Raw genomic sequence first — 25008 nt, 5'->3', positions numbered from 1 at the left:
TTCTCTGTGAATCTCGATCCTCTCTTGAGCCAATCAAATCGTCTCCAAAGCGAGTTTCCCCGTGGCCAAACCCCTGTAGACTAAGACTAGGGGCGAAAATATCACGTGACACAAACACGACATTATGGCCGAGTGAGTTTGGGGTCGAGATAACAAAGATGGCGGAAGACACGTGCAAGAGGGAACAAACTTTTTGAGTTTAATACTCTAGTAAACTAAACAGGCTTTTTCCCGGGGCTGTTACACACAAGAAAATGTAAACCTCTCGTTGAGAAATAACCGAAATGTTGAAGGCTTGTACGTGGAAAGACTGGACACAGAGAGGACATCAAGCGAGATAACTTGGCTGAACGAAGTTAAACAAAACTACAAGCCAAGATTGGATCAGATGAAGAGCAGAACATCACCAGATAAAGATAAGATAAGCAGTAAATGAATGGTAGTACAGGACGACAACTGAATATCTGGCACCATAGAGCAGGTATGTTTATTAATGATTTTCATGAAGTAATTAGCATGAATAATCAGTCTCTCCACTGTCAAGGTATACATGTGTAAAAAAAACATTTGAAAATTACCAGTTAGTGTAAAATGAAGACTGCAGACTGCAGACCAGGAGGGGTAAAATGTGTGGTTCCAGAAAATAACCATCCTCCACCCCCCCCCCCCCCCCTCCTTAGAGGGTTTTTTTCCAGATAGACCCCTCACCCCCAGGATTTTCTGTTTTGAAGGGGCTTCACGGTACTCCACCCACCCCCTAGAATTTTGGTGTTTTGTGGTTTTACGCTTTGGGCCCCACAGCTGTTGGGAGTTCCATATCCACAAATAACAAGACGTGAGTCATTTATTTTGATCTCTTAGGCACTGTAACAAAATTTAGCCACAGCTGTTCATGGTAAAGATCAAGGTTGTGAGATATATTTTTCCTAGAAATGACCGTGGAAAATACTAGACGCCCTTACAGACCTGTCCCTTTATGTCACGCTGAAGTGTTTGAACTACTGGTAACAACTTACTTAGAAAGGATGGCATACATGTAACAGCAAACCTTTTCTTCGTTCAATTGAAAGAAGTTTTCAATCACGAATCAAGGAAAGTACTCAACATTTTTAAAGGAGAGCTTAAAAGCTCTTTCAAATAAACCAGTCTAAGTTTTAATTTATGCATAGTTTAAAGAACATAAACTTTGAACGGTACATGTACACTGTACCTCGATATTACCCACATTCAGGCTTTTGGTCAAGATTTAAAAAGTGGGTGTCCCAAAAGTGCTATAGGGCCTGCTCAAATGAACAATCTATAAGGCAACATATGAAAAATAAAGCGATTTTCTTTAATAAGAGGCGATCCACAGGATGCCTGGACACCCATCTTGCTAAAAGCCTGCCCATATTAATAACCATGAGATTTCTGTATGTTGCAGGTGTAAAATTCAAGACAAGTTTTTGTCCAAAATTGTGAACAGTGCTGTTGATCTAGCATTTTTAAGGGATCAAGACTTCAGTATTTGCCAAATATCTCTTAAATTTGTCTTTCGGCAAAGGACTACATCAATAAAGTAATACGCTTTGTTTTTATAATTTGTAAATGCTAGTACACTCATTTTACGCCTTATTATTTTTTAACTTGTCATATGTGTCATGCGTGAAACACATTAACCATGTTTTCCAGTTCAGTCGTAACTAACAATGGAATGAAATCTTTGCTATGGCTCCAGCAATCATAGCCATCATGCTCAGCTCTGGCACCTTCAAGGTGTCCAGCTCATATTTTTTCCTACTTTTTTGAGCAGATGAATTCCTATTTTCTCCTATTTTTAAAAATGAAACCTCCTATTTTTCCTATTTTTTTTCTTTTTTTTTTGGCTAATTAAGCATCATGTGTTCCAAAATTGAAAATGGATTAATAGCCTCTGGTGTTTCATAGGCTCGGATGTGGATTTAGCATAAAGCAATGTCATGACTTGGATGTTCTAAATTAGCAAAAATATTAGGGACAGTAACTATTTCTTTGTTCTCTGTTCCTTACTGGATTTCTGTTCATCGCTCTGATTTACTGGTTCCATATTTCTCAATGATTTTCTTTGTTATATATTGTATCGACATGTAGCTGTATCAATATAGTTCATGTGATTATGTTGAAGTCAACAGATAATATTCTGTATAAACCCATTGAAAATACGTTAATTATCCAATAATGGAAGTATAAAGCTGGATTAGTTGGTCTAAGACATTTACTTGCTACTCAGGGTTTCATGCTTCTTCAGAAACAATCATCAGGCAACTGCTAGAAAAAATGGTTACAGGGAAAGATATTTGAAAAAAAAAACAGAACAATATGTGAAAAGGGTGGTACGTGGCGCATCAAGTGAGATGCTATGGCTAATAAGGTGATGATATTTGTCAGCAAAAAATTCCTAGAATGTCTATTGATATTGGCTCATTTCTGTTGTTTAGGGTTGACACTTTGGGTTTACATAAAATGAAATATTTCTCCCACAAACTCAAATTACATTTCTTTATAGTGTTCGAATAAGATCTGCTCTCCTTCATCTTACGCCATTTAATGTTGTACTCAACGTTCTGGTCCTTCAGGCTCCATATAATGCTCACTAAGCTCAGTTGCGCTTCTCTATGTTTCGTTTCGAAATGAGCATCATATATGATTTCTATATCTTTGTCATTAAGTCTGATGTGTCTCTAGTTTAACTATTGAGCACTCTAATAGCTGATGAGGATTTCAACCTGCTATTTGGTTAATTATGCAATGTATGTCCTCATGCTGAACTCTTGCTCACTTGTGTGATCATATTTGAACCTGGAAGATGCTCATGTGAGGAAGTTGATGTTCATCAAATAAAAGAAAACCAAATTAAGGGTGAACTGTCTTGTTAAAGTCAAATTAAGGGTGAGCTGTTGTTTTATGTCAAGTCAAGAGGGAAGTGTCGTTTTAAAACTTCTCTTAGGATTTGTGTTTGCTATTGTGTGCTGGGTTGATGTTGAAGTTTTGAAAAGACAGCGTAGTTTCTGAACAAGGTGAAGCCTGAGTAGTTCAGTTACAGTTAAAATCAGGGAATTTGGATTGATGAATTCAGTGTAGTATCACTAGTCTTGTTTCTAGGAAAACATGATATTCAAATGTCAATTTCACAACTGATTGCCGATTGCTCTTCAATTGATTTAGATTTATAATATAATGTTATGCAAACTGATGTTGTTATCACAATGAGAGCGACGAAGAAGAATAACTTTAAAATTCAAAATGCTTACATTATCATACTGTATGTACAAATGTATATCACTGTCAATGAACTAAAGTGGTCGATTGGGGTAGCTGATGGGGTGTAGGGAGGTTATCTTTGTCCATCAATTATGATTCTCCTATTCTTTTCCTAATTTTTTGAAGGAAAGTTCCTGTTTTTTCGTATTTTTTCAATTGCAGTTTCCTATTTTCCTATTTTTCTGAACAACTATGCTGCTGGACACCCTGCACCATTCTCAAGCTCATCAATTTGTGATGCATTTAACAGTGGATTTAACATGTTAAGCCTATATGGTAGATGTATACACTTATTCCATTGAGGTAATTTAATATTATCTAGCTTATAAATATCTTTCACTTGTTTCCTTCCATCAGGAGAAAAGAGTCCAAGTGATAATGTTCTCCCTGATCATGAACAGATACCAAGAAACACAGAATTGTTTTCAGGTATTAAGTATTTGCCCAACTTTATTCTGTATATCACAAAAACTACATTACTGCAGCCTTTAAATTAATAATTAAATATTGTGAAGTTGTCAACCCAGAATGGCTATGGTCTGGCTCTGTGACTATTAATTAACTGACTTAGAAAATTTCATTCCTTCATTTCTGACAGAGGCTATTTCATTAATATTATTGTTTACTACATGTAGTTAAAGTTATTCAATAGATTAGGGGGCAATGAAAATTAGATTTATCCATCAATATAAGACAATGTTTTAAAAAAGTTAAATAAGGGACACACAAATATGGATATGGTCAGTTCCACCAAAAAGTTTATCAGTTTCTTGATCTACAATAGTGCAACGTAAAATTGATTTGCACAGGAGATGGGTGTAAAAACTGCCCCACAAGGGAGCTGGTTCCACCCAAAAATATCTTTCTGTGTTTCTTGAACTGTGAAGAATAGACTGGTCCTTCATCCAAATTGCAAGCGCAAGATTAGAAAACACCTGTTGAGGAACAATTGGACTGTCTTCATGCACTGAATGGATCTTGAGCTTTGTACAGGAGATGGGAGTAAGAACTGGCACACACCGGAGGTGGTTCCACCAAAAATCTCTTCCTGAGTTTCTTGATCTGTGAAGCATAGACTGGTCCTTCATCCAAATTGCCAGCACAAGATAAAAAAAAGACTTGTTTAGGAACAATTGGACTTTCTTCATTTGCTGAATGGATCTTGAGCTTTGTACAGGAGATGGGTGTATTAGAACTGGCCCACAAGGGAGCTGGTTCCACTAAAAATCTCTTTCTGAGTTTCTTGATCTGTGAAGCATAGCCTGGTCCCACATCTAAATTGCCGGCACAAGATAAAAAAAAATTGTTTAGGAACAATTGGACTTTCTTCATGGGCTGAATGAATCTTGAGCTTTGTACAGGAGATGGGTGTAAGAACTGGACCACAAGGGAGCTCTTTCCACCAAAAATCTCTTCCTGAGTTTCTTGATCTGTGAAGCATACACTGGTCCTTCATCCACATTGCAAGCACAAGATTAAAAAACACGTGTTTAGGACCAATTTGACTGTGTTCATGCACTGAATGGATCTTGAACTTTGTACAGGAGATGGGTGTAAGAACTGGCCCACAAGGGAGCTGGTTCCACCAAAAATCTCTTCCTGAGTTTCTTGATCTGTGAAGCATAGACTGATGCCACATCCAAATTGCCAGCACAAGATCAAAAAAAAGACTTGTTTAGGAACAATTGGACTTTCTTCATTTGCTGAATGGATCTTGAGCTTTGTACAGGAGATGGGTGTAAGAACTGGCCCACAAGGGAGCTGGTTCCACCAAAAATCTCTTCCTGAGTTTCTTGATCTGTGAAGCATAGACTGATGCCACATCCAAATTGCCAGCACAAGATTAAAAAAAAAGACTTGTTTAGGAACAATTGGACTTTCTTCATTTGCTGAATGGATCTTGAGCTTTGTACAGGAGATGGGTGTAAGAACTGGCCCACAAGGGAGCTGGTTCCACCAAAAATCTCTTTCTGAGTTTCTTGATCTGTGAAGCATAGACTGGTCCCATATCCAAATTGCCAGCACAAGATAAAAAAAAAAACTTGTTTAGGAACAATTGGACTTTCTGCATGCGCTGAATGAATCTTGATCTTTGTACAGGAGATGGGAGTATTAGAACTGGCCCACAAGGGAGCTGGTTCCACCAACAAATCTCTCTCTGAGTTTCTTAATCTGTGAAGCATAGACTGGTCCTTCATCCACATTGCAAGCACAAGATTAGCAAACACCTGTTTAGGACCAATTTGACTGTGTTCATGCACTGAATGGATCTTGAGTTTTGTACAGGAGATGGGTGTATGAACTGGCCCACAAGGGAGCTGGTTCCACCAAAAATCTCTTCCTGAGTTTCTTGATCTGTGAAGCATAGACTGGTGCCACATCCAAATTGCCAGTACAAGATAAAAAAAAAGACTTATTTAGGAACAATTGGACTTTCTTCATTTGCTGAATGGATCTTGAGCTTTGTACAGGAGATGGGTGTAAGAACTGGCCCACAAGGGAGTTGGTTCCACCAAAAAACCTCTCTCTGAGTTTCTTGATCTGTGAAGCATAGACTGGTCCTACAAACAAATTGTCAGTACAAGACAAAATTGATCTTGAACTCCACACGAGATTGGTGTAAGAACTGACCTGTATAGGAGTTGATTTCATGGTGCCTTTGTCTGGTGCCTTTGTTTCCCTGTCTGTAAAAGAAACTGGTACTACAAAAGAACAGTTCAAAAATGTCTAATAGACTTGCTCTGATTTGAATTTCAACTTTTTGCATTATTGAAACTGATCTTGAGAAAGTTTTAGTTTTCTCTTTTCTTTTTAATTAACTTACCTATTTATTTTTTTTCTGACTTCAGTTTTACAACCCAGATAAAATTTGAAAACTTATGTGACTACTCAGTTCACTTAGTATATGTACTATTTTGAGTAGGATTTTGCCAAGTATTAAATCAATTTTATTCACTGTTTTGATTACTTATTAAATATTTTCTGGCAAATAAATGGCTGGTGCTAACTTGCAAGCTGAGGAGAAAATTACTAATTAAATAATGATTAGAATTTATGATAATTTATTATCATTAATATTAATTAAATTTTATTGATTAATTAATAGGCTTCGAATAAAATGTTTAACCTCCACAGGATTTTAAGACCAAAGGTATTCAACCTTATGACCAAGGATGTTGAACATGACAATCTTTCATCCGTTTCACCAGAATACAGGTAGTCTCATTTGGAAACTTCAGATTGTCTTGAAATAGGTCCGCTAGACGTACAAATGGAACTGGCCTTAATCACTTACCCTTTACCCACATTCAGTTTGGTTATAATTCAATCAATCATTTTTTATTTCTTAATGTGCATTTTACAGTTGGACTGGCCCACGGATAGCTAGCGCTAGTCTAGGCGGGCCAGTCTATTAATAGTTACAAATGTTTTATTATTATTATTATCATTATCATTATCATTATCATTATCATTATCATTATCATTATCATTATCATTATCATTATTATTATTATCGTCCTCACGTAATGCTTGCTTATTATTATTATTATTAAATAGAAAAATAGAAAGTTAGGAAATAGTGAATAAAATAAAAAAAGAAAGAGCGGGAAAAGAATGAGAAAAGAAGTGAGGGGTTGTTAGAGATCCAAATTTGGGGTTACCATTCATTGAAATTGTAAGCTGTCCTGCGGATCTACACACAATGTTCTGTTTTGGATGCAACTGTGCAAGAAATTTTACTATGCTCGTAAAAGGCATTACAAAAAACAAAGAATCAGTTGGGGTATCTGCAAAACGATTGGCTACACTATTCAATCAGAATGCATTGTATACCTGACAGCCAATCATCGAGTCAGATAACTAAAAAATACAGCTATTCGATCACAGCACACATCATACTGTATATTTCAAATGCTATATATTTTTCTTTTTGTGCAATTCTATCTTGGGACGATAAATTTATGAACCCAGCTTTTGAAGAACATGATGTGTGTGTAAATCATGGCACAGACAATTATATATTTGTAATTGTCTACTGAATTTAAGGCACATTTTATTTAGTGACTTTCAGAAAAGTCAACGTGGCATTGATTATTAGTTCGCGCTTCAGAACTGTTTATTTAAAATCAGTTTATTGTAGTCAGTTAAATTGCTGTAGTGCAACACAAACAATTATAGTAGATGTGTTTACGTTAAACAATTTGCATCTTATTTGTGTTTATTCTTGGTCTTTTATTATAAGACGACAACTAGTACAAAATTTGATAGGGAAGTGGAGTAAAGGTTAAACATTTTTTGTTTTTGACACTTAAATAAAGGTTCTTATCTTTTTCCTCTAGGTATCAACGGTGGCTGGTTTCAAATGTTCAAGAAGGTGACTTTCCAAAGCATCTTTTACACTGTTGAAAAAGTTCCTCTCACATTTTTCGTTAACACGAGAGACAAACTCAGGTAAGTTATGTTGCTAACATTTACTGTGGATTTGATTATTTGATCAGCTATGCTGAATGTTACCTCAATCAGCACGTTTAACTAACCCAAGTTTACCGGATTTAAAATCTGTGACAAAATTCTGCAGCCACAATCAGTTAATGGGACGAAAACAGTCACCTGCTTGCTGTTTTAATGGGAAAAAAATCTCGGTAAATAATTAAGAGAGATTTCAGACTAATTATCAATGCAGGTTTGAGTCCGATTTTGAGATATGATGTCACATCAGGGTAGCAAGAGATCTGCTCCTTGAAAAATGTGTCACTCAGCCAAAGTTGTCTGGCAAACCCAGGGGTCTCTCCCTTGTAAGCCTAACCCTATGCCAGAAACGGGTTGTTACCTGTAGGTTTTATGATCGAAACTGCACGCACATCTAAACGAAAATAAAGTACTTGCACAATGGTTGTAAGAAAATTGTTTGGTTGATTGTCTTCTTTGCATTATCCGAAGATGCTGTAAATTGTCTTGTTACCAATCTTGTGCTATTAGAATGATATTTTTGTTGGCGAGAAATTCTGTTAGAGAGAAATGCAGAGAGATGGGTGTGGGTTGGGTTCTCCAAGTATATTTTTTTCTCCTGCCCCTGTGTTTCTGTGTCCTTAGCATTGTGGTTTTCACATCAAAACAGTTCAAAATAGAAACTTGCCTGGTTTTGAAGTTAGACTGTCTGCATCAGCATGATACAAATTGATTGAATTGAGCTAGCGTTAGTACCAACCCGCCAAATGAAAAGGAAACACTGTTCAAATAATGTTCTTACCCTCCACAGGTTTAAAAACCAAAGGTGTACAACTTAACAAAGATGTTGAACGTGATAATAATTGGTTTCGCTAGAATACAGGTGAGCCCCCTTAGATATCTTAAATAGCTACGAATAGGTCCAATATGCGTACTTGTTGTTCTACTGTACGTTCATTATACTTCAACGGTGTTTGGTTTGGTTGTGACAGCGATCGAGATCCGATTTGGTCAGTGTTGGTTGAAATTGCAATTTAGTTTGAGAATTTTCAAAATAACATACCAATGCTACTGTGTAGACTGGAGTACAGTGTTCTGTTTTAGAACCTCAGAACCATATGTAACGTGTGGCTGGCGGGATTCGCGCGCGAGTGATTTTTGGCGGCGGAACCGCCATTTTATTGATTTTGTAGGAAGCGTGAACCAACCTTGAAAGCTTTTTTGAGAGTTTTTATTTAACTTTACCTCTGCATAATTGAAGTTGCAGAACGGCGGAGAAATTTCACTACTAAGAATAACGAAACCGGTCATTGCGACATTGCGACATTGGCTGAACTTTACTGCGTATTTAGTATAAGAATATCGAATACATCGAGCTATTAAAGTTTTGGAACCATGAAGCAAGTTCGTTTGGCCAGGAGAAGTCATATTGGCGTCCTTTTCCATCCGTGTAAAAAGTATCGGTTTTTTAATGGTCGAACGCAAATCACACATTACGATAAATTCTTTGCTCTTTTTCCTTCAATGTAAGCGATCGGTAAAAAAATTAATTTCTTAAAAATTGGCACACGAGGAAGGTTTGGTCAATTAATTTCTGGTTTTAAAAAGGAAAAAAAGTACTATTGTGCGCCAGGACCGAGAGTCGAACTCTCGACTCTGTCTAGTCCCGGAGCGAGAGGCGCGCACCTGACCACTGCGCCAACTCGACTTGACATATTTTCTCGCGCGGAAAACTTGACTACATAAGCATACGAGTGGCGCGCACTAATGGTCAGCGTGACGTACCTAAACAGCGCACACAATGTAATACTTTGGTGGTTAATTGTTTCTGTTTTGTTTTGGGGGGAAATTTTGTCTTGCTAGAGATACAAACGTAAAATTTATGATCCTCAGCTTTGAAGTATTAAAACTTGGAACAAGCAAATAATTATAAATTTGTCATGTTTACAGTTATCGCAGCGTTCTGGGATAATAATATCCAATTTTAGTAATCACTATTGGTCGTAAAAAAAGATTAAAGGGGAGCTGATAATTTGCGCTTTGGAAAATATATGTATATATATATTTTTAAAAATAGCTTATTGCCTTGTTGTGAAAAAAAAGCGTGATGTGTTTATCGCAGAACGGAAGAACGGCACATCTTATTTGCGTTTATTCTGGCCTTTTATTTTAATTTATACGGAAAGTTAACAGTGACAGTCGGATAAGATTAACTTCTTTTAATTACTTTTTATTTCCTTTAGGCTTCAACAGCGAGCAGCTTCAAAGTTTGAGAAGATGGCTTTCAAGGACATCATGCACGCAATCGAAAGAATCCTGTGAACGCGACGGGCAAACTCTGGTAAGTCGTATTGTTTATATATTTGCTATACGTAATCTTATCTCGTTCATATCAAGGCATTCAACAAAACAAGTTTACGAGTGTGTAAGGAATTTTAGGTACAGAACTAGACAGGTTTTAAACGGTTGAAACCTTTTGTTACATATTTGGCCGTTAACTTGATTAGACGTCAACAGTACCTTTCAAACGTGAATCGCTACGATCGATTTTGAATCGTGCCGGTTTAGGGACAGCTACATGCAGATTTACATGTGAAAGAAACTATTCTTTCTGTGAAATCGCGCAATGTGAGTATGGAAGTTCAAGTGAAAAAACGTGTCTCGCTACACTCGGTTTTGATTGTGCCGGTTTTGGTACATCAAGTACAAGTGCATCTAAAATTCGGAGGTATTGTTTAAGTGTAAGTCATCGAAGGTATTGTGTGGGTCTAAGTCTCTTAATTGGTGGGAAATATTTGTAAGTTTTAAGTCACGTTCTCTTCTATTTCAGATGCCTTTGAAATGGTCACTGTGGGGAAAGGCGAAAGACAAAAGTTAATCTTGCAGATGCCCTGAAAAAGATGAGTACCAGGCAGGAAAATTTTCAACCTTGGAAGGAAAGCAAAAATTCATGTGGAAATTGAAATGGTCAATGTGAGGAAAGGTGAAAGAAAAAAAGTCAACCTTGCGGATGCCCTGAAAAAGATGAGTACCAGGCAGGAAAATTTTCAACCTTGGAAGCAAAGCAAAAATTCATGTGGAAATTGAAATGGTCAATGTGGGGAAAGGCGAAAGAAAAAAAGTCAACCTTGCGGATGCCCTGAAAAAGATGAGTACCAGGCAGGAAAAATTTCAACCTTGGAAGCAAAGCAAAAATTGATGTGGAACACCACCATCTCCCCGCCAGCCACCACTAACTAGCATTTCTTTTATACTTATAGCGAGAGTTTAGAGCTCTCGTCCTTGTGGTACAACTTTGCACGTACGCATGCGCGTTTGGTATCATATTTTATAATAAAATTTTTTCTAAGTCTTTTGGCGGGAAACGTTTGTATATGTAAAGTTAACTTGTGATCCCTTTCTCTCAGATGCCTTGAAAATGACCAGTTTTAAGAAGTGGCCAAAGAAAAATTGTCAACCTTGGAAGGAAGGCAAAAATTGATGTGGAACACCACCACCTCCCCGCCAGCCACCACTAACTAGCATTTCTTTTATACTTATAGCGAGAGTTTAGAGCTCTCGTCCTTGTGGTACAACTTTGCACGTACGCATGCGCGTTTGGTATCATATTTTATAATAAAATTTTTTCTTTTATCCTTACAGCGAGAGTTTCGTCCACCCATCCTTGTGGTATAGTATCCTCTAATACGCATGCGTACTAGGGAGTGTCCCACGTACAAGAAACCTGATATACTGTACGTCGTGACTGTAAGTAGCCGATACCTTCGTGTTGAATAACCGAAAGTTTAAACCGAAGTTCAAACTTCGGGTTTCCCGACACGGAGGCATCAGTTACTTGTAAGTCGTGATTGTAACTAACCGATAACTTCGTGTTGGGGAATCCGAAGTTTTTTCGGGTTACCCGACACGAAGTTATTAGTTACCTGCAGTCACGACTTACAAGTAACTGATGCCTCCGTGTCGGGAAACCCGAAGTTTGAACTTCGGTTTAAACCGACACGAAGTTATCAGTTACTTAAAGTCACGACATACAGTCCATTAGGTTTCTTCTACCTGGGACACTCACCTGGTACGCATGCGTATTAGATGCTAATGTACCACAAGGATGGGTGCACCAAACTCTTGGCGGGGAGGAGGCGGTGTTCCACATCAATTTTTGCCTTCCTTCCAAGATTGAAAATTTTCTTGTCCGATACTCGTCATTTGTACGGCATCTGCAAAAGAGCCTTGTAAGCATGGTTTTCAGTAAACTGACACAAGTTTGTAAGATGATAAAGTCAATTTATTTTGTAATACTACAACAGACAAAAACCAATAAAGATATTACAGTACAAATCTTTCGGCACAATAAACAACAGAATACACGTACACGGTAAGTCCGAAGCTCTTTGTCTTAATTACCTCCGCTATATTCTGGAGATGTGATCATAATAAAACCTTCATTTATGAACCTTGTGTTATTTTCCTCTCATAGCTGCGACCTTCTTGAATTACCGCGATATTCACAATATGTGGAACTAGATTATTAACTAATGACCCGCGACAGAGTTATATTACTAACCCTTTGAGAAAAATAAAACAATTACATACCGACAATGTTTTCCTTCGACAACTACAAAGTTTACGAATAATTAATAGACGTTGGGAAGATTTAAAAATCCTTTCAACATATAACTGCCACTAAGTCTAAATAAACTTAGAAACTTCTATTCCGCGATTTACTGCAAAATTAGGTACGAAAGATTGAAGGGTTAAATTCAGGTAGCCGCGCTGTACGTGAACAACAGCAGCAACATTTAAATTATAATGATTACAGAATGACATTCCATAAAATTACCATCTGCATTGTTATTGGAATAAACAATTTGCGGATTGTCCAGATCGTAAACATTAACTTTTGTTGAGAAAATGTTTCATCGTTTTCTTGCCGCGCCCTACAAACCAAAAAAATTCATAGGTAGAGAAGCAATTTTTGTCCCTACTCGATTGGGAATAGTTTTAAGTAAAGAAAATTGAATTTTTTTTCTTTCACGCGGAGCCAGTGAAACTTGCACCGCAGGAAAAAAATATTCGACTACGGTGTCATGACCCCATTAAAATACTGTTTACCACACAGTCCGATTCAAAAAACAATTTCGTCGAAGTAAGAGATATTTAACCTGTCACCGGTACATACACTATTCGGTAGACATGTAAAACCTATCGGCTAGTTACTCCCAGACATCATCCATGGTGTATGATCAATTCATGCATCTTGAGGTTATTAACAGTCCACCCAGGCCTCGGCGGCTCTTCGTGACTGAAAAAGCGTCCTACCTGGAATAAATGAAAACAATTTATCAGCATTCAGTTACAGCAATATTGCCTATCACTATATTACGAATAATTTGTCGTTTCATTACGAACAAACAAACGATGACATTTAAAAGGGATTGCGTCACGGTTGAGTTTAGTCTATGTTATTTCTTTTAGCCAAATACTCGCTATGAAACACGACCTTTACGAAAATTTATTCTATAGATCTAACTGACCAAACCATAGCTTCATTACAAACAAATTCCTGGGCGTTATAATTAAAGGTGACAAACAAACGAGATTAAGTTTAAAAACTGTCCATGTCTAACAGTTTTTCAAAAACCCATATCGCAATCCGTTTCAATATAGGTTTTTGAAAACTTGAGAAATTTTCTTTCAAAAGCACAATTCCATAGGCCTTTAAAACAGCGTTCTTATATTGTAATGTTGCTACATCATTTCTTCACTGTTTCTAAATTATTAGTTATTTTTATATTTCACTCAATTTGGCGGCCATTTTTCGAGTGTCAAAATTTGGCTTAGATTCTTGACACAGCTCCTTAAAGCACCATTCGGTAAATACTTCATAACCTTAAAATTCATTAAATACCGTAAATCCTCGAATTAGCGCCCCCTCGAACATGCGACCCCTTCGAATAAGCGCCCCTCCTATCGGCCGAAATTTAAAATAAGCGCCCCCCTCCCCTCCCTCCACTTTGTGGACGAGTACTGAGACAACAAAGGATGTATAGTTTACGTCATGTAGTATTAGATTTGTACATTGTTTCAGTTTGCGAACACGTTTAGTGAACACATTAAGCGCTAATGGGGGGGTGCCCGCGATTTAAGCTTTAGGATCAGCTTTTTATGTCAATAAACAGCTTATGTTGGTGTTTACGCGCAGATGATATATTAAAAAAATGATCATGTCAGGCTACGATTTAGGAAGAATTAAATAAGCGCCCCCCGCCCCCCTCCCTCGAATAAACGCCCTCGTCTTCTCCTAAATTTGAAATAATATATCGCCCGACAAGCCCCGATCATGTCGCAGACTTGTCTGAATTCACCGCACACTAGACGACAGAGTGAAGATTTTTTGTCGGCCGACAAAAAATCGGCTAGTGTGCGGCGGCCTTTAATCTCTTTTATTTTCTGTCAAGTTCAAGACCCATGATCGGACGGATGAACTTTCGACAGAAAGTAGCGTAGCTAATGTTGGCTTTCCTTTTCATTTTGAAGCCAAAAAAAAAATATGCCCATTTCATATTGACCTGGGAGAGGGGGGGGGGGGGGGGTGCGTGGCGGGGCTCAATAAGTGTGAGTTCAACAGCAATAGTGGCCAAATGTCGTGACTTTTCAAAGTTATTGGGGAACATAACGTGACTTCACGTCCTTAGATTTTCTTTCCTTTTTTTCTGAAAAATACCAGCAATCCAAGATAGCGGATCCAAGATGTGTGATGTCATTTTTATGATTTCATCATACCTAAACAACATTATGAAAACTACCTTGCAGTAATAAAAGGAACCAAAACAAAGCTAAACAAAACGAAATGGAAAACAAACAAACGCTATTTGATTCAATTTTGTGGAGATCATTCCCGCTCCACAGTCTAGATGAACACACGTTCGGTTACGGGTCGGAACTTTTCTCTCTTGCCTTCTTGTTTTGTGTTTGGATGCCCCTATTCACTGTTTTGACCGCTTAAAACTTTTAAAGAACGGGAAAAGATATAAGCAAGGCCTAAAATAATATGCTCTTGTTTAAGAGATTAATTTCTCCACCTGACTTCCAAGTATAAAATAATTCTCTAGGAGACATATTGAATAGACATTTAATTCTTTCACCAAGGCAAAATGAAATCGCAGCATGACTAACAGTGAAGATAAATTTTGCAAGACGACTCAGTTGTACCAATCATGTCTAGATTGTCACGTGAGTACAAAAGGTCCCTAAGCTCTCAGTAAAATACATGTTTCACGAATTCCAGCAGCCAGAAAAAAACACAGAAGGATGCATAGATGCGTTGAAATACACATAGCAGATTAAAGTGCCCCTATGATCAAATTCTCGATATCCACTTTCGTACGCAATAGGTCTTTCCTAATTATGTTGCCAAATTTCAATCTATTACGAACATCAGAACTCACGTTTTTTGGACCTTTACTTCCGAGAATTTGCGGCCGCAATTAAATTTCTTTGTTCCAAGTCTTGGTTGAGAATTGGAGTAAATGACGTCATTTTCTCAAAATACCGCATGCGTTGAATTTATGAAACAATTAGTACAGCAATTCCAATAAAGAATAACAAAAACTTTGGTTCTTATATTCGTGCAATTTTTCTACACTAATTGTTATTATAATTTCATCCCGTGTGGTATTTTTGAGTAAATGACGTCATTTACTCAAATTCTCGACAAAGACTTGGAACGAGGAAAATTAATGGCGGCCGTAAATTCTCGGAAATGAAGGTCCAAAAAACGTGAGTCCTAATGTTCGTAATAGATGGAAATTTGGCAACATATCTAGGAAAGACCTATTGTGTACGAAAATGTAAAACAATGGATATCGAGAATTTGATCATAGGGGCACTTTAAACGAATCCTCTGAGAAAGGATGCTCTCCCCATCCCCCCATACCCCCACCCCCCGCCAAAAGTAACTGAAACGCTCCCGAAGAAAAGTCTCTTCTCTAAAGAAAAGTTCCACTCCACGTACTGACAATATTTTGACTCTGTCGTTTACACTGTCGGGTGCACCGAATCTCTCATGCGCTTACGTGTATATAACCTAGTCACCTTCATGTCGATAAACGATCGGAAGTTTCACGAAAGGCGACGACCAGGAACCGTTTCCAATGGTACTTTTTTGAAAGCCGCAAAATTTTGTTAAATTACAAACGCATAATTTAGGCCAAAATTTATCCTTGGTTCTGAATCTAAAACTTTCAAGATATCAATGACATATTCACAAAAAATTTTGCAGCATTCAAATGCTAAATAGGCAGAAGCTGTGATATTTGAGTGATTATTTGTGTCAAAATTCAGATGTGAACTGTGTGGTGTAGGGGAGATCATTGTCGCTCTTCAATCCGGATTTCAAGACGGTCACAGGTTTGAATACATTTCGGAATTTTATTTTTTCCTTTTTCTTTCCTTTTTATATTTTTATTTTATTTCTGTTGTTTTTCAACGGACGCAGCTTATTTACTGTTTGTACCCCTTTCAAAATTGAGATAGAATTTACAAAAAACCATAAAAATAAAGAAGCAAAGAGGAACTGTCCGTGGTTGACTAGTAATTTCTCGGACTGACGACAAGTCAACTCAGTCAGGTAAATCAGCATTGAGATGAAGGTATGAATAATTCACTGGATTAAATTTATAATTATTTGACAGCAGCTAAGCAAGGTTACCAAAATATCCACGTTGGACGATTACTATTTTTATTGTGTCCACAGTAGGAGCCATAGTTCTTAAATTATTTCAAAAACGTTTATAACATTCTCAAACGGCAATCGCGTTTGGTTTGTCACGTGACCACAAGTAACGAAGGTCCTATAGAACAATGAAGGCACGAGCAAAGAAAATTTACATTTTGATTAACCGAAACAAACGAATAATTTTCCTCTCTTACTCTCGCAACATTTTCGCAACGAAATATAGAACACTTTCTCCATGTTTCTGTCAAATTATAGAAACACTTGTGAAAGTTTGACGAACACGAAAAAGATGTGGAAACATTCGCCTGTGCCTCGCGTTCCTATAACTCGAAAAAACAAGGAGATTGCTTCTGTATTTTGAATGGCTTTTCACGCATTTTCTCCTGAGTTGGGTTATCATAAGAAAAATGAACGAAAACGATGTTCAATCGCATATAATACTCTGAAAAATTATTATAGTTATTTACTCCACCCTCCTCCAAAAATGCAGTGAACGACAGAAAATTCTACTTAAAGGGCCCTAGTCAGCCACAGCTTTGTTTTTGTTTACAAGCGAGCGTTTGGCTATTATATTTTATTCGGAGCATGTCGAAACGAAGGAAATCACAGTGAAACTTTTAAAGATAATTAAACAGATCCAATACAATTCCTTCCAATGTGGATAAATCTAAAATAGTATGGAACTTAGGAAGCTGCGCCAGTTAACAAGAGTTCTCTCAGATCTAATTTCAGGAGGATAACAGAGCAATTGAGCCAGGTTACGTTTTGGGTCGATCAGTGCATAAGAACAAGTGTTTACCTGGGTCCTGGACTGGGATAAAATCATCAATCTTAAATGATGGTAAATGCGTTCATCCTCTTCTTGCTTTGTCCTGACTTGTATCCGCCTGAAAAAGAGAAAGACTGGTCAGAAAGATTTAGATCAAACGAGTAATGGCTGGCATGGTGTGCTGACTGGTTCCTAACACAAGGAACCTGGCCACTGTACCCTGGTAAGACACTTTACTCTCAGAAAGCGGCTGTCTCAGCCCAGGAGTATAAATGAGTAACTACATTTCTGTTCTAACCTCCTACGTAGACGCTCTTTGGGCTCTTCACAGAATCTGAATTTACTGGGTGGAAGCAACCCTTTTACAAGTAAGTTCTTACACCCATCTCTTGTAAAAAGCCCAAATCCATTCGATAGTCTAGGTTTCAAAACAAGTCCTTATTTTGTATCTCTTTTGTGGGACCAAGTCTTTGCATCACAGATCAAGAAACTCAGGAAGAGAATTTGCTGGGTGGAACCAACCCATTTACAGGTCAGTCTTTACACCCATCTCCTGTACAAAGCCCAAGATCCATTCATTCATGAAGACAGTCTAGGTTCCGAAACAAGTTCTTATTTTGTACCATTTTTTGTGGGACCAAGTCTATGCTTCATAGATCAAGAAACTCAGGAAGAGATTTTTGGTGGAACCAGCTCCCTTGTGAGGCAGTTCTTACACCCATCTCCTGTACGAAGCTCAAGATCCATTCAGCCCATGAAGACAGTCCAGGCTCCAATACAAGTTCTTATTTTTCACCTGTTTTTTATGGGACCAAGTCTGGACCTCACAGATCACGAAACTCATGAAGAGATTTTGCTGGGTGGAACCAACCCTTTTACAGGTCAGTTCTTTTACCCAAGATATCTCTTGTACTATGCTCAACTGATCCATTCAACACTTAAGCGGTTTAACGATTAATTGAATTCTGGATTAATTTCGATTATGACCGTTCAGTTCGATTCACAATTCTTTGATTCCATGTTTCGATTTTGCATACCTTTCTCAGAGTGCCCTCAGTGAGTTATTATATTGTGAAATCAGAAACCAGAACTCTTTAAAATGTACGTTTTTGATTGACGAGTAAACATGTTCACAGTTCGTGCGCCATTTTGTGTTGCGTGGTAAAACTGTTGCCCTTCTAACATCCCTTGAGAATTTCCAAATAAGGCAAATCATATGCAACACACTCATTGTATCCTAAAATTGAGGGTTTAGGGTTGTAGGTAGTTTACATTGTGTAAGGTAAAGTCTGCATGTGAGCCAAGTGGCCCATCAGGCTGGAGCTTATCCCGGTTTCTGTAGCATGAAGCGACTAGGAGTATTTCTACTCCCCCCTGGATGGGATGCTAGTCCATCACAGGGTTACCCCAGCATTAAGTTCGCCGGTACCCATTTATACACCTGGGTGGAGAGAGGCACTGTGAGAGTAAAGTGTCTTGCCCAAGAACACAACACAATGTCCCCGGCCAGGGCTCGAACCTGGACCGCTCGATCCGGAGACGAGCGCACTAACCATGAGGCCACCGTGCCTCCCACTAGTTTACATTGTGTATCATGTTGTAAGAATAAAAAAAACATTAATATTTTGCATAATTGAATCGAAATAATTGAAATCGAAAGGCAATAATCAAAATTGAATCAAATCACAAGAAATATCAATCGTTACACCCCTACTCAGCACATGCAGACAGTCCAGGTTCCAGAACAAGTTCTCATTTTTCACCTTTTTTGTGAGACCATGTTTCTACGTCAGAGATCACGAAAACGAAGAAGAGAATTTGCTAGGTGAAACCAACCCTTTTACAAGTCAGTTCTTACACCATCTCTTGTTAAAAGTTCAAGATCCATTCAGCATATGAGGACAGTCCAAGTTCCAAAACAAGTCCTAATTTTTCACCTTTTTTGTGGGACCAAGCCTCTGCCTCACAGATCAAAAAAGTCAGGAAGAGAATTTGCTGAGTGGAACCACCCTTCAACAGATCGGTTCTTACACCCATCTCTTGTACAAAGCTCAAGATCCATTCAGTGCATGCAGACAGTCCAGGCTCCAAAACAGGTTTCTTATCTTGTAAGAATTTGCTGGGTAGAACCAATCCCCATCTGGCCCAGTTCTTTCATTATACACATATCTCTTGTTCAAAAGGTCCATTTGGTACATGTAAAAAGTCCAGGTTCTTAACAAGTTTCTTAGATAATATCTTGTTAGTGTGATTCTGATGTTAGACTAATCTTCCTTGTCATATTGTACATCTAGAACTGAAATGTCCCCAGTAACCTCTGTGATCACAGGCCAATATGTGCACTTACCATACTGCTGTCTGACAGTCCAGCTCAGTGATCATTAAGATACGATGCTTAATTTGAGTCTTCAGAAATTGCTAGGGGTCTTCATGTAAGTCCCAATCCCTCTCCTCTCATCTTCCTAGTGTTACAGATCCCTTGATCAAACAAAAACAACATTATTTTTAAAATCAAACTGATTCATCTGCCTAATATATCAAGTTAAATTGAAGCACACAAGTTTGAACCTAAAAAAAACATAGCTATCTGGTTCAGATTTAGCAATTATAATATTATTTCCCTGGGAACTCAAAGTTTGTTTTAGTATTGTCTCATAACCCACTGGCTGATCTATTTAACTTTAATACCAATAGAACTTCAATCATTGACAGTTTTGCTTCAGGTGTCCATATAACCTAAATTAGATAAGTCAAATTATTCTCACATTTTGATTAGTTCTTACTTATGATTGACTGGACATATTAAAACACTTCTTGGCTCCTCTACCAGTTAAAACAGATTGTCACCATGCACTTGGTGAGTAAAAGATCACAGAAGACATCAAAATGTGGTAAGAACATCAGTGACACACATTTTGACGCCATCTGCGATCTACTACTGAACAGATGCACAGCAACATGGAATCTATTTGTTAAGTTCGCAATTCTTAAGAACAAGATTTCTCTTAACTTTCAGATAGATCACATTGAGACCTTATGAAAAAAATATCAAAAAACATTCATTGGAAAAAATTGATTCTTTGAAGTTTACAAAGTCATTATTAAGCTCTAACTGACAGCTGTAACCAGACTCATCAAGTTGTCACACGGTTGTCACCCGAAGCAGTGACAAGGACACAAGCACAAAGTGTTTGTTGTTGAGATATTTTTAGTTTTGTTTTGGATCTTCTGCCTGCAGTTTGAGTAGCTGTGCATTTGGAAAGTTTTAGCTAATATTTTTCATGTCATCAAAGTGTATTTCCAGGGCTGTGCTCTAGAAGCGCCTGGGTGCCACAGGCAACTAACTTTGCCTTTGAGCAACTGGAAAAACTTACTTTTTTCATATAAGCTAAAGTGCTGGGCACTTTTAGGCTCCTAGAAATTTTTCTTGGACCACAGCACTGACTTTTAAAATAAATCCATATAGAATTGGGGTTAAGCTTATTCCTATTGCTAAAATTAAAACATCTACTAAAGTTTATTTGTATCATAGTGAACTTAATCAAGGTGCTTAATGATCGGAGAACTTACCTCTTCTTCACTAAAAGTCTGCTTTCATAGCTTGTTCTGCAACTACATGTAAGCTGAGCTTGTGTTGTATTGCTTCAGGAGAAAATGGCATTTGGATGTTTAGACAAACAAAGTCCTAAAACCTAAGGAGGAAGACAACACGTACAAGGGTGAAGTTACTGAAAACAAGAAGAAGCTTTTGGCTCCTGCCATTTTGAATTCTTTCACAGTTTAGAGTAGTCTGCAAGTAGCCGTACAACCCTTGCAGGGTAATTTTGATCGAACATTGATCACTGATATCCTTCGACACTCAGTGTGTGACATCTGCAGCTTGCAGACTGTAGACAGCAGACTGTAGACAGCAGACTGTAGACTGTAGAGTTTTAACCTAATATTGTACTTCCATTTCTGTTACCAAAAGCTAACTGTAAACAAGCTCACCTGAGCACTATTCAGGCTAAGCGGGGCAATATTTAGGCTAACCCGAGATATATTCAGGCTAAACTGAGCGCTATTTAGGCCCAAGTGTAGTCTGCAACTGGGGTCTGCAAATATAATACACTGGTTGACACTCTACTGTGGGTGCCTTTGGTACACATGATCATAGTGTATGACTTTTGCAGACTGCAGACTAATGCAGCTATCAGTGTTATGCCCTAGGGGGGCGGGGACCACGGGGTGAGGTGGGGACTTTGAATGCCTGTGTGCACCCCACAAGGGGAATTTTAGCAAACTTTGAACATAAATGTTGGCCCCGGGATCGGGAAGTTTGAACAATGCTAAAAAAATGCTGTGCCCAGGGTCGGGAAGTTTGAACAACATTAAAACGATGAAAGTGACCAGGGCTTTGAATGCGGAGAGCTTGGATACGAGTGTTCCACCATCTTGTAAGTATCCAGAATTCCTAGAAGTTCGAGCATGTTTTCCGCGCTTTTCAGTTGCAATAAACTGGAGGAACAAAAGGTCAGATAAATCTTTTTAAATTTATTGAAGAGTACTGCACTTTGTTGAAACTAGAGCAAGAGGGCCAATAATGACTTGAAGAAAGAACCAAGATAAACTTTAATGTTCATAATTGAAATTTATAGATTCTATAAAAAACTAGAATGACTGTACATGTTGAGTGCAAATTATTAAAGAAAACAAAGTCAAATTGAAGCATGTTTTCGAGGCTTTATTAGTATGTAAATTTAATATATAAAGAGAGAAGAGCCTCCCCACTGTCTTTCACTGGAGCAGCATGATCAGTGAAAAAGTCTTGTCAAATGCAAGCACATATTCGTTACTTCAGATGGCTTGAAATTCTCAGTCTGGTGGGTAACTTTGAACTCAAAACCTTTTCCCAAGGTGGGGAACTTTGAATTGAAATCTTATCCCAAGGGTTAGGAAGTTTGACTCCAAATTTTTGTTTCTGATCAAAGTCCCCACCCTATCCCGTGGTCCTCCCCCCTCCCCCCTCAGGCATAACATTAATAGCTGCATAATACAACTATGTTATGTTGCATTCCCCTTTCCATTTTTGAAAGCAAACTGTAAACACTGCAAACAGACTAATGTGAGAACTATTCAGGCTAACCTGAGTGATATTCGGGCTAACCGGAGTGCCAGTTAGCTTTAAATGTAGTCTGCAGTCTGCACTCTGCAAATCACAATAAATTATCTAAGAACTCAGAATCTGTACAAAAAAAACGGCCTGTAGCAAATCCAAACTGAGAAACAAGTGACGATTCCGATTTTAAAAGTTAAATATTACAGCTTCATTAGGAAACTTAAAAGTTACCTAATCAGCTTGATGTAAACAGACTCATCTCCAATGGGGACATCTCAACAAATACTGCGCTTAAGGTGTGTTGGTTTATTTATCCCTGGTAACACAGAATAATCTCTGATGGACACAAATGTCACGTTCATGTCCTGTCTTATTACCTAGTCTGGTAGCTCTCAGTTAAATATTAAAGGTAGTTAAAAAGCTTACCTTATGCGTCCATTCCTCCGGAGGTCTTCAAAAACAACATCTCCTCATTCCACAATATGGCTTCAACATGCAAAAAAAACTGAAAAAGTAAAGAAATTTAGCTTATGCCTCAGATCAGGTAACATCAACTCACTGATGCAAGCCTTTGAACAAACCTTTGAAATTACGGTAAACACAATTTTCCACTATTTACCTTTCACACACGTGTGCAAGATGGCGGAGACGAACTACCCTCGCAAAGATCAGGGGGAAAAAGCGGTTGGCAGACGGGAGGGAGAGCAGGGGGGGGAGGCTGTCTGCACAGCGCGTGGAAAGGGTAGGGGAGGGCAAGCCGTCCCCAAAAACTGTGGATCACCAAATTCCACCATTATCAAAGAGTTTAAGGTTTAGTTATTCAACAAGACACGAAAAACTTCGGCTCTTCTTCTTGCGAACGTTATAAATGCAGAACCGCAAATTCCAACTGACAAATTCCTGGATGACTACTTGTTTGTTTGATTGTAAGAAACTGTTGAAAGGAATACCCCCGGGGAATACCATGAAAGTGTCAGCATCAAGTTTTGAGGCGCATTTGTTTCTTCCCCTATATATGACGCGCGGATTTTAAAGAAAGAATAAATGAAGAAGCTAGTCATAAAAGGGGATAAGTGACGATTTTGGTTGCTTTTCTTTTTTCTTGCTCCAAATTAGCTGAATTTTTGCATGTGGTCTTCAATGTAATAGAAAAACGTGTTCCTGTATTTTTGCCGCTGGTTTTTGCCTCGCTTTATAAAGACGCCGCTAGGAAAACCGAGTGGTTTTTTGCATACGCAATATCCTGAAAACGAAGCAAGGTTTAGCGCAAAAACTACGGGACATTGCTAAACATACCTAAACAAAACTCTATGCGAAATTTGGAGCGTTTTCGACAAAGTTCACTTTTGATTAAAATACCTAACGCCCTTTTCTCGCCGAGGCTGCAAATAAACGAAGCCGGGCCTTTGTTATGATAAACAGAGCCGATCCTTTGTTATAATAACCAAGCCAAGCCTTTGTTATAAGTCGAAGTCTCGCCTCGGTTTATCATAACAAAGGATCGGCCCGCCGCGACCGCAGGGACTTTGATCTCACTTAGAAAGCAGCAAAATGTCAATTTCACGCAACGTATAAGCTCAAAAATGTTGATTTTAGGTCAAAAAAGGTTTAAATGTTGATTTCACGTTAACGCGTGACGGCAAGGATGTTGGTTTCACTTAGAAACCAGCAAAATGTCAATTTAACGCAGCGCATAAGCTCAATGATGTTTATTTCAGGTCTAAGTAGGTTAAAATGTTGATTTCACGTTAACGCATGACGGCAAGGAGGTTGATTTCTCTTAGAAACCAGCAAAATGTCAATTCCACGCAACGTATAAGCTCAAAAATGTTGATTTCAGGTCAAAAAAGGTTGAAATGTTGATTTCACGTTAACGCATGACGGCAAGGAGGTTGGTTTCTCTTAGAAACCAGCAAAATGTCAATTCCACGCAACGTATAAGCTCAAAAATGTTGATTTCAGGTCAAAAAAGGTTTAAATGTTGATTTCACGTTAACGCGTGACGGCAAGGAGGTTGATTTCTCTTAGAAACCAGCAACATGTCAATTCCACGCAACGTACAAGCTCAAAAATGTTGATTTCAGGTCAAAAAAGGTTTAAATGTTGATTTCACGTTAACGCGTGACGGCAAGGATGTTGGTTTCACTTAGAAACCAGCAAAATGTCAATTTTACGCAGCGCATAAGCTCAATGATGTTGATTTCAGGTCTAAATAGGTTAAAATGTTGATTTCACGTTAACGCGTGACGGCAAGGATGCTGGTTTCACTTAGAAACCAGCAAAATGTCAATTTCACGCAGCGCATAAGCTCAAAAATGTTGATTTCAGGTCTAAATAGGTTAAAATGTTGATTTCACGTTAACGCGTGACGGCAAGGATGTTGGTTTCACTTAGAGACCAGCAAAATGTCAATTTCACGCAGCGCATAAGCTCAATGATGTTGATTTCAGGTCTAAATAGGTTAAAATGTTGATTTCGCGTTAACGCGTGACGGCAAGGATGTTGGTTTCACTTAGAAAACAGCAAAATGGTAGGAGCCCATGATGGGCTCCTGAAAATGGTAATTTCACGCAACGTATAAGCTCAAAAATGTTGATTTCAGGTCAAAAAAAGGTGTAAATAAAAATAAAACAAAACAAATAAACATTTCAATAAACACTTTTTCAAATACGGCAAGGT

General features: G+C 38.1%; 2 long non-coding RNA genes across 5 annotated transcripts; one reads left to right on the top strand and one right to left on the bottom strand.

The window, feature by feature from the left end:
- Window positions 1-58: 58 nt before the first annotated feature.
- LOC149107240 (uncharacterized) lies at window positions 59-12178 on the top strand. 2 transcript variants are annotated; one of them, XR_016209299.1, is made up of 6 exons: window positions 59-481; window positions 3637-3708; window positions 7620-7731; window positions 8540-8611; window positions 9982-10069; window positions 10559-12178. It is a non-coding gene; the product is annotated as an uncharacterized LOC149107240 (long non-coding RNA). The 2 variants fall into 2 exon arrangements; XR_016209298.1 differs by having other exon boundaries at window positions 60-481; window positions 9972-10069.
- LOC110047978 (uncharacterized) lies at window positions 11989-23371 on the bottom strand. 3 transcript variants are annotated; one of them, XR_016209301.1, is made up of 6 exons: window positions 22911-23371; window positions 22756-22834; window positions 20802-20923; window positions 19579-19709; window positions 17262-17349; window positions 11989-13044 (listed from the first exon to the last, which is right to left on the bottom strand). It is a non-coding gene; the product is annotated as an uncharacterized LOC110047978 (long non-coding RNA). The 3 variants fall into 3 exon arrangements; XR_016209302.1 differs by having other exon boundaries at window positions 22756-22815; XR_016209300.1 differs by having other exon boundaries at window positions 22949-23371.
- Between the last annotated feature and the right edge of the window lie 1637 nt (window positions 23372-25008).

This window comes from Orbicella faveolata, unplaced genomic scaffold (genome assembly GCF_042242905.1).
Source record: "Orbicella faveolata isolate gen_17 unplaced genomic scaffold, um_ofav_v1 contig_27, whole genome shotgun sequence".
Classification (NCBI taxonomy): domain Eukaryota; kingdom Metazoa; phylum Cnidaria; class Anthozoa; order Scleractinia; family Merulinidae; genus Orbicella; species Orbicella faveolata.
Note: the sequence above shows the minus strand (reverse complement) of the source record. Positions and strands in the feature narration are given on the sequence as shown.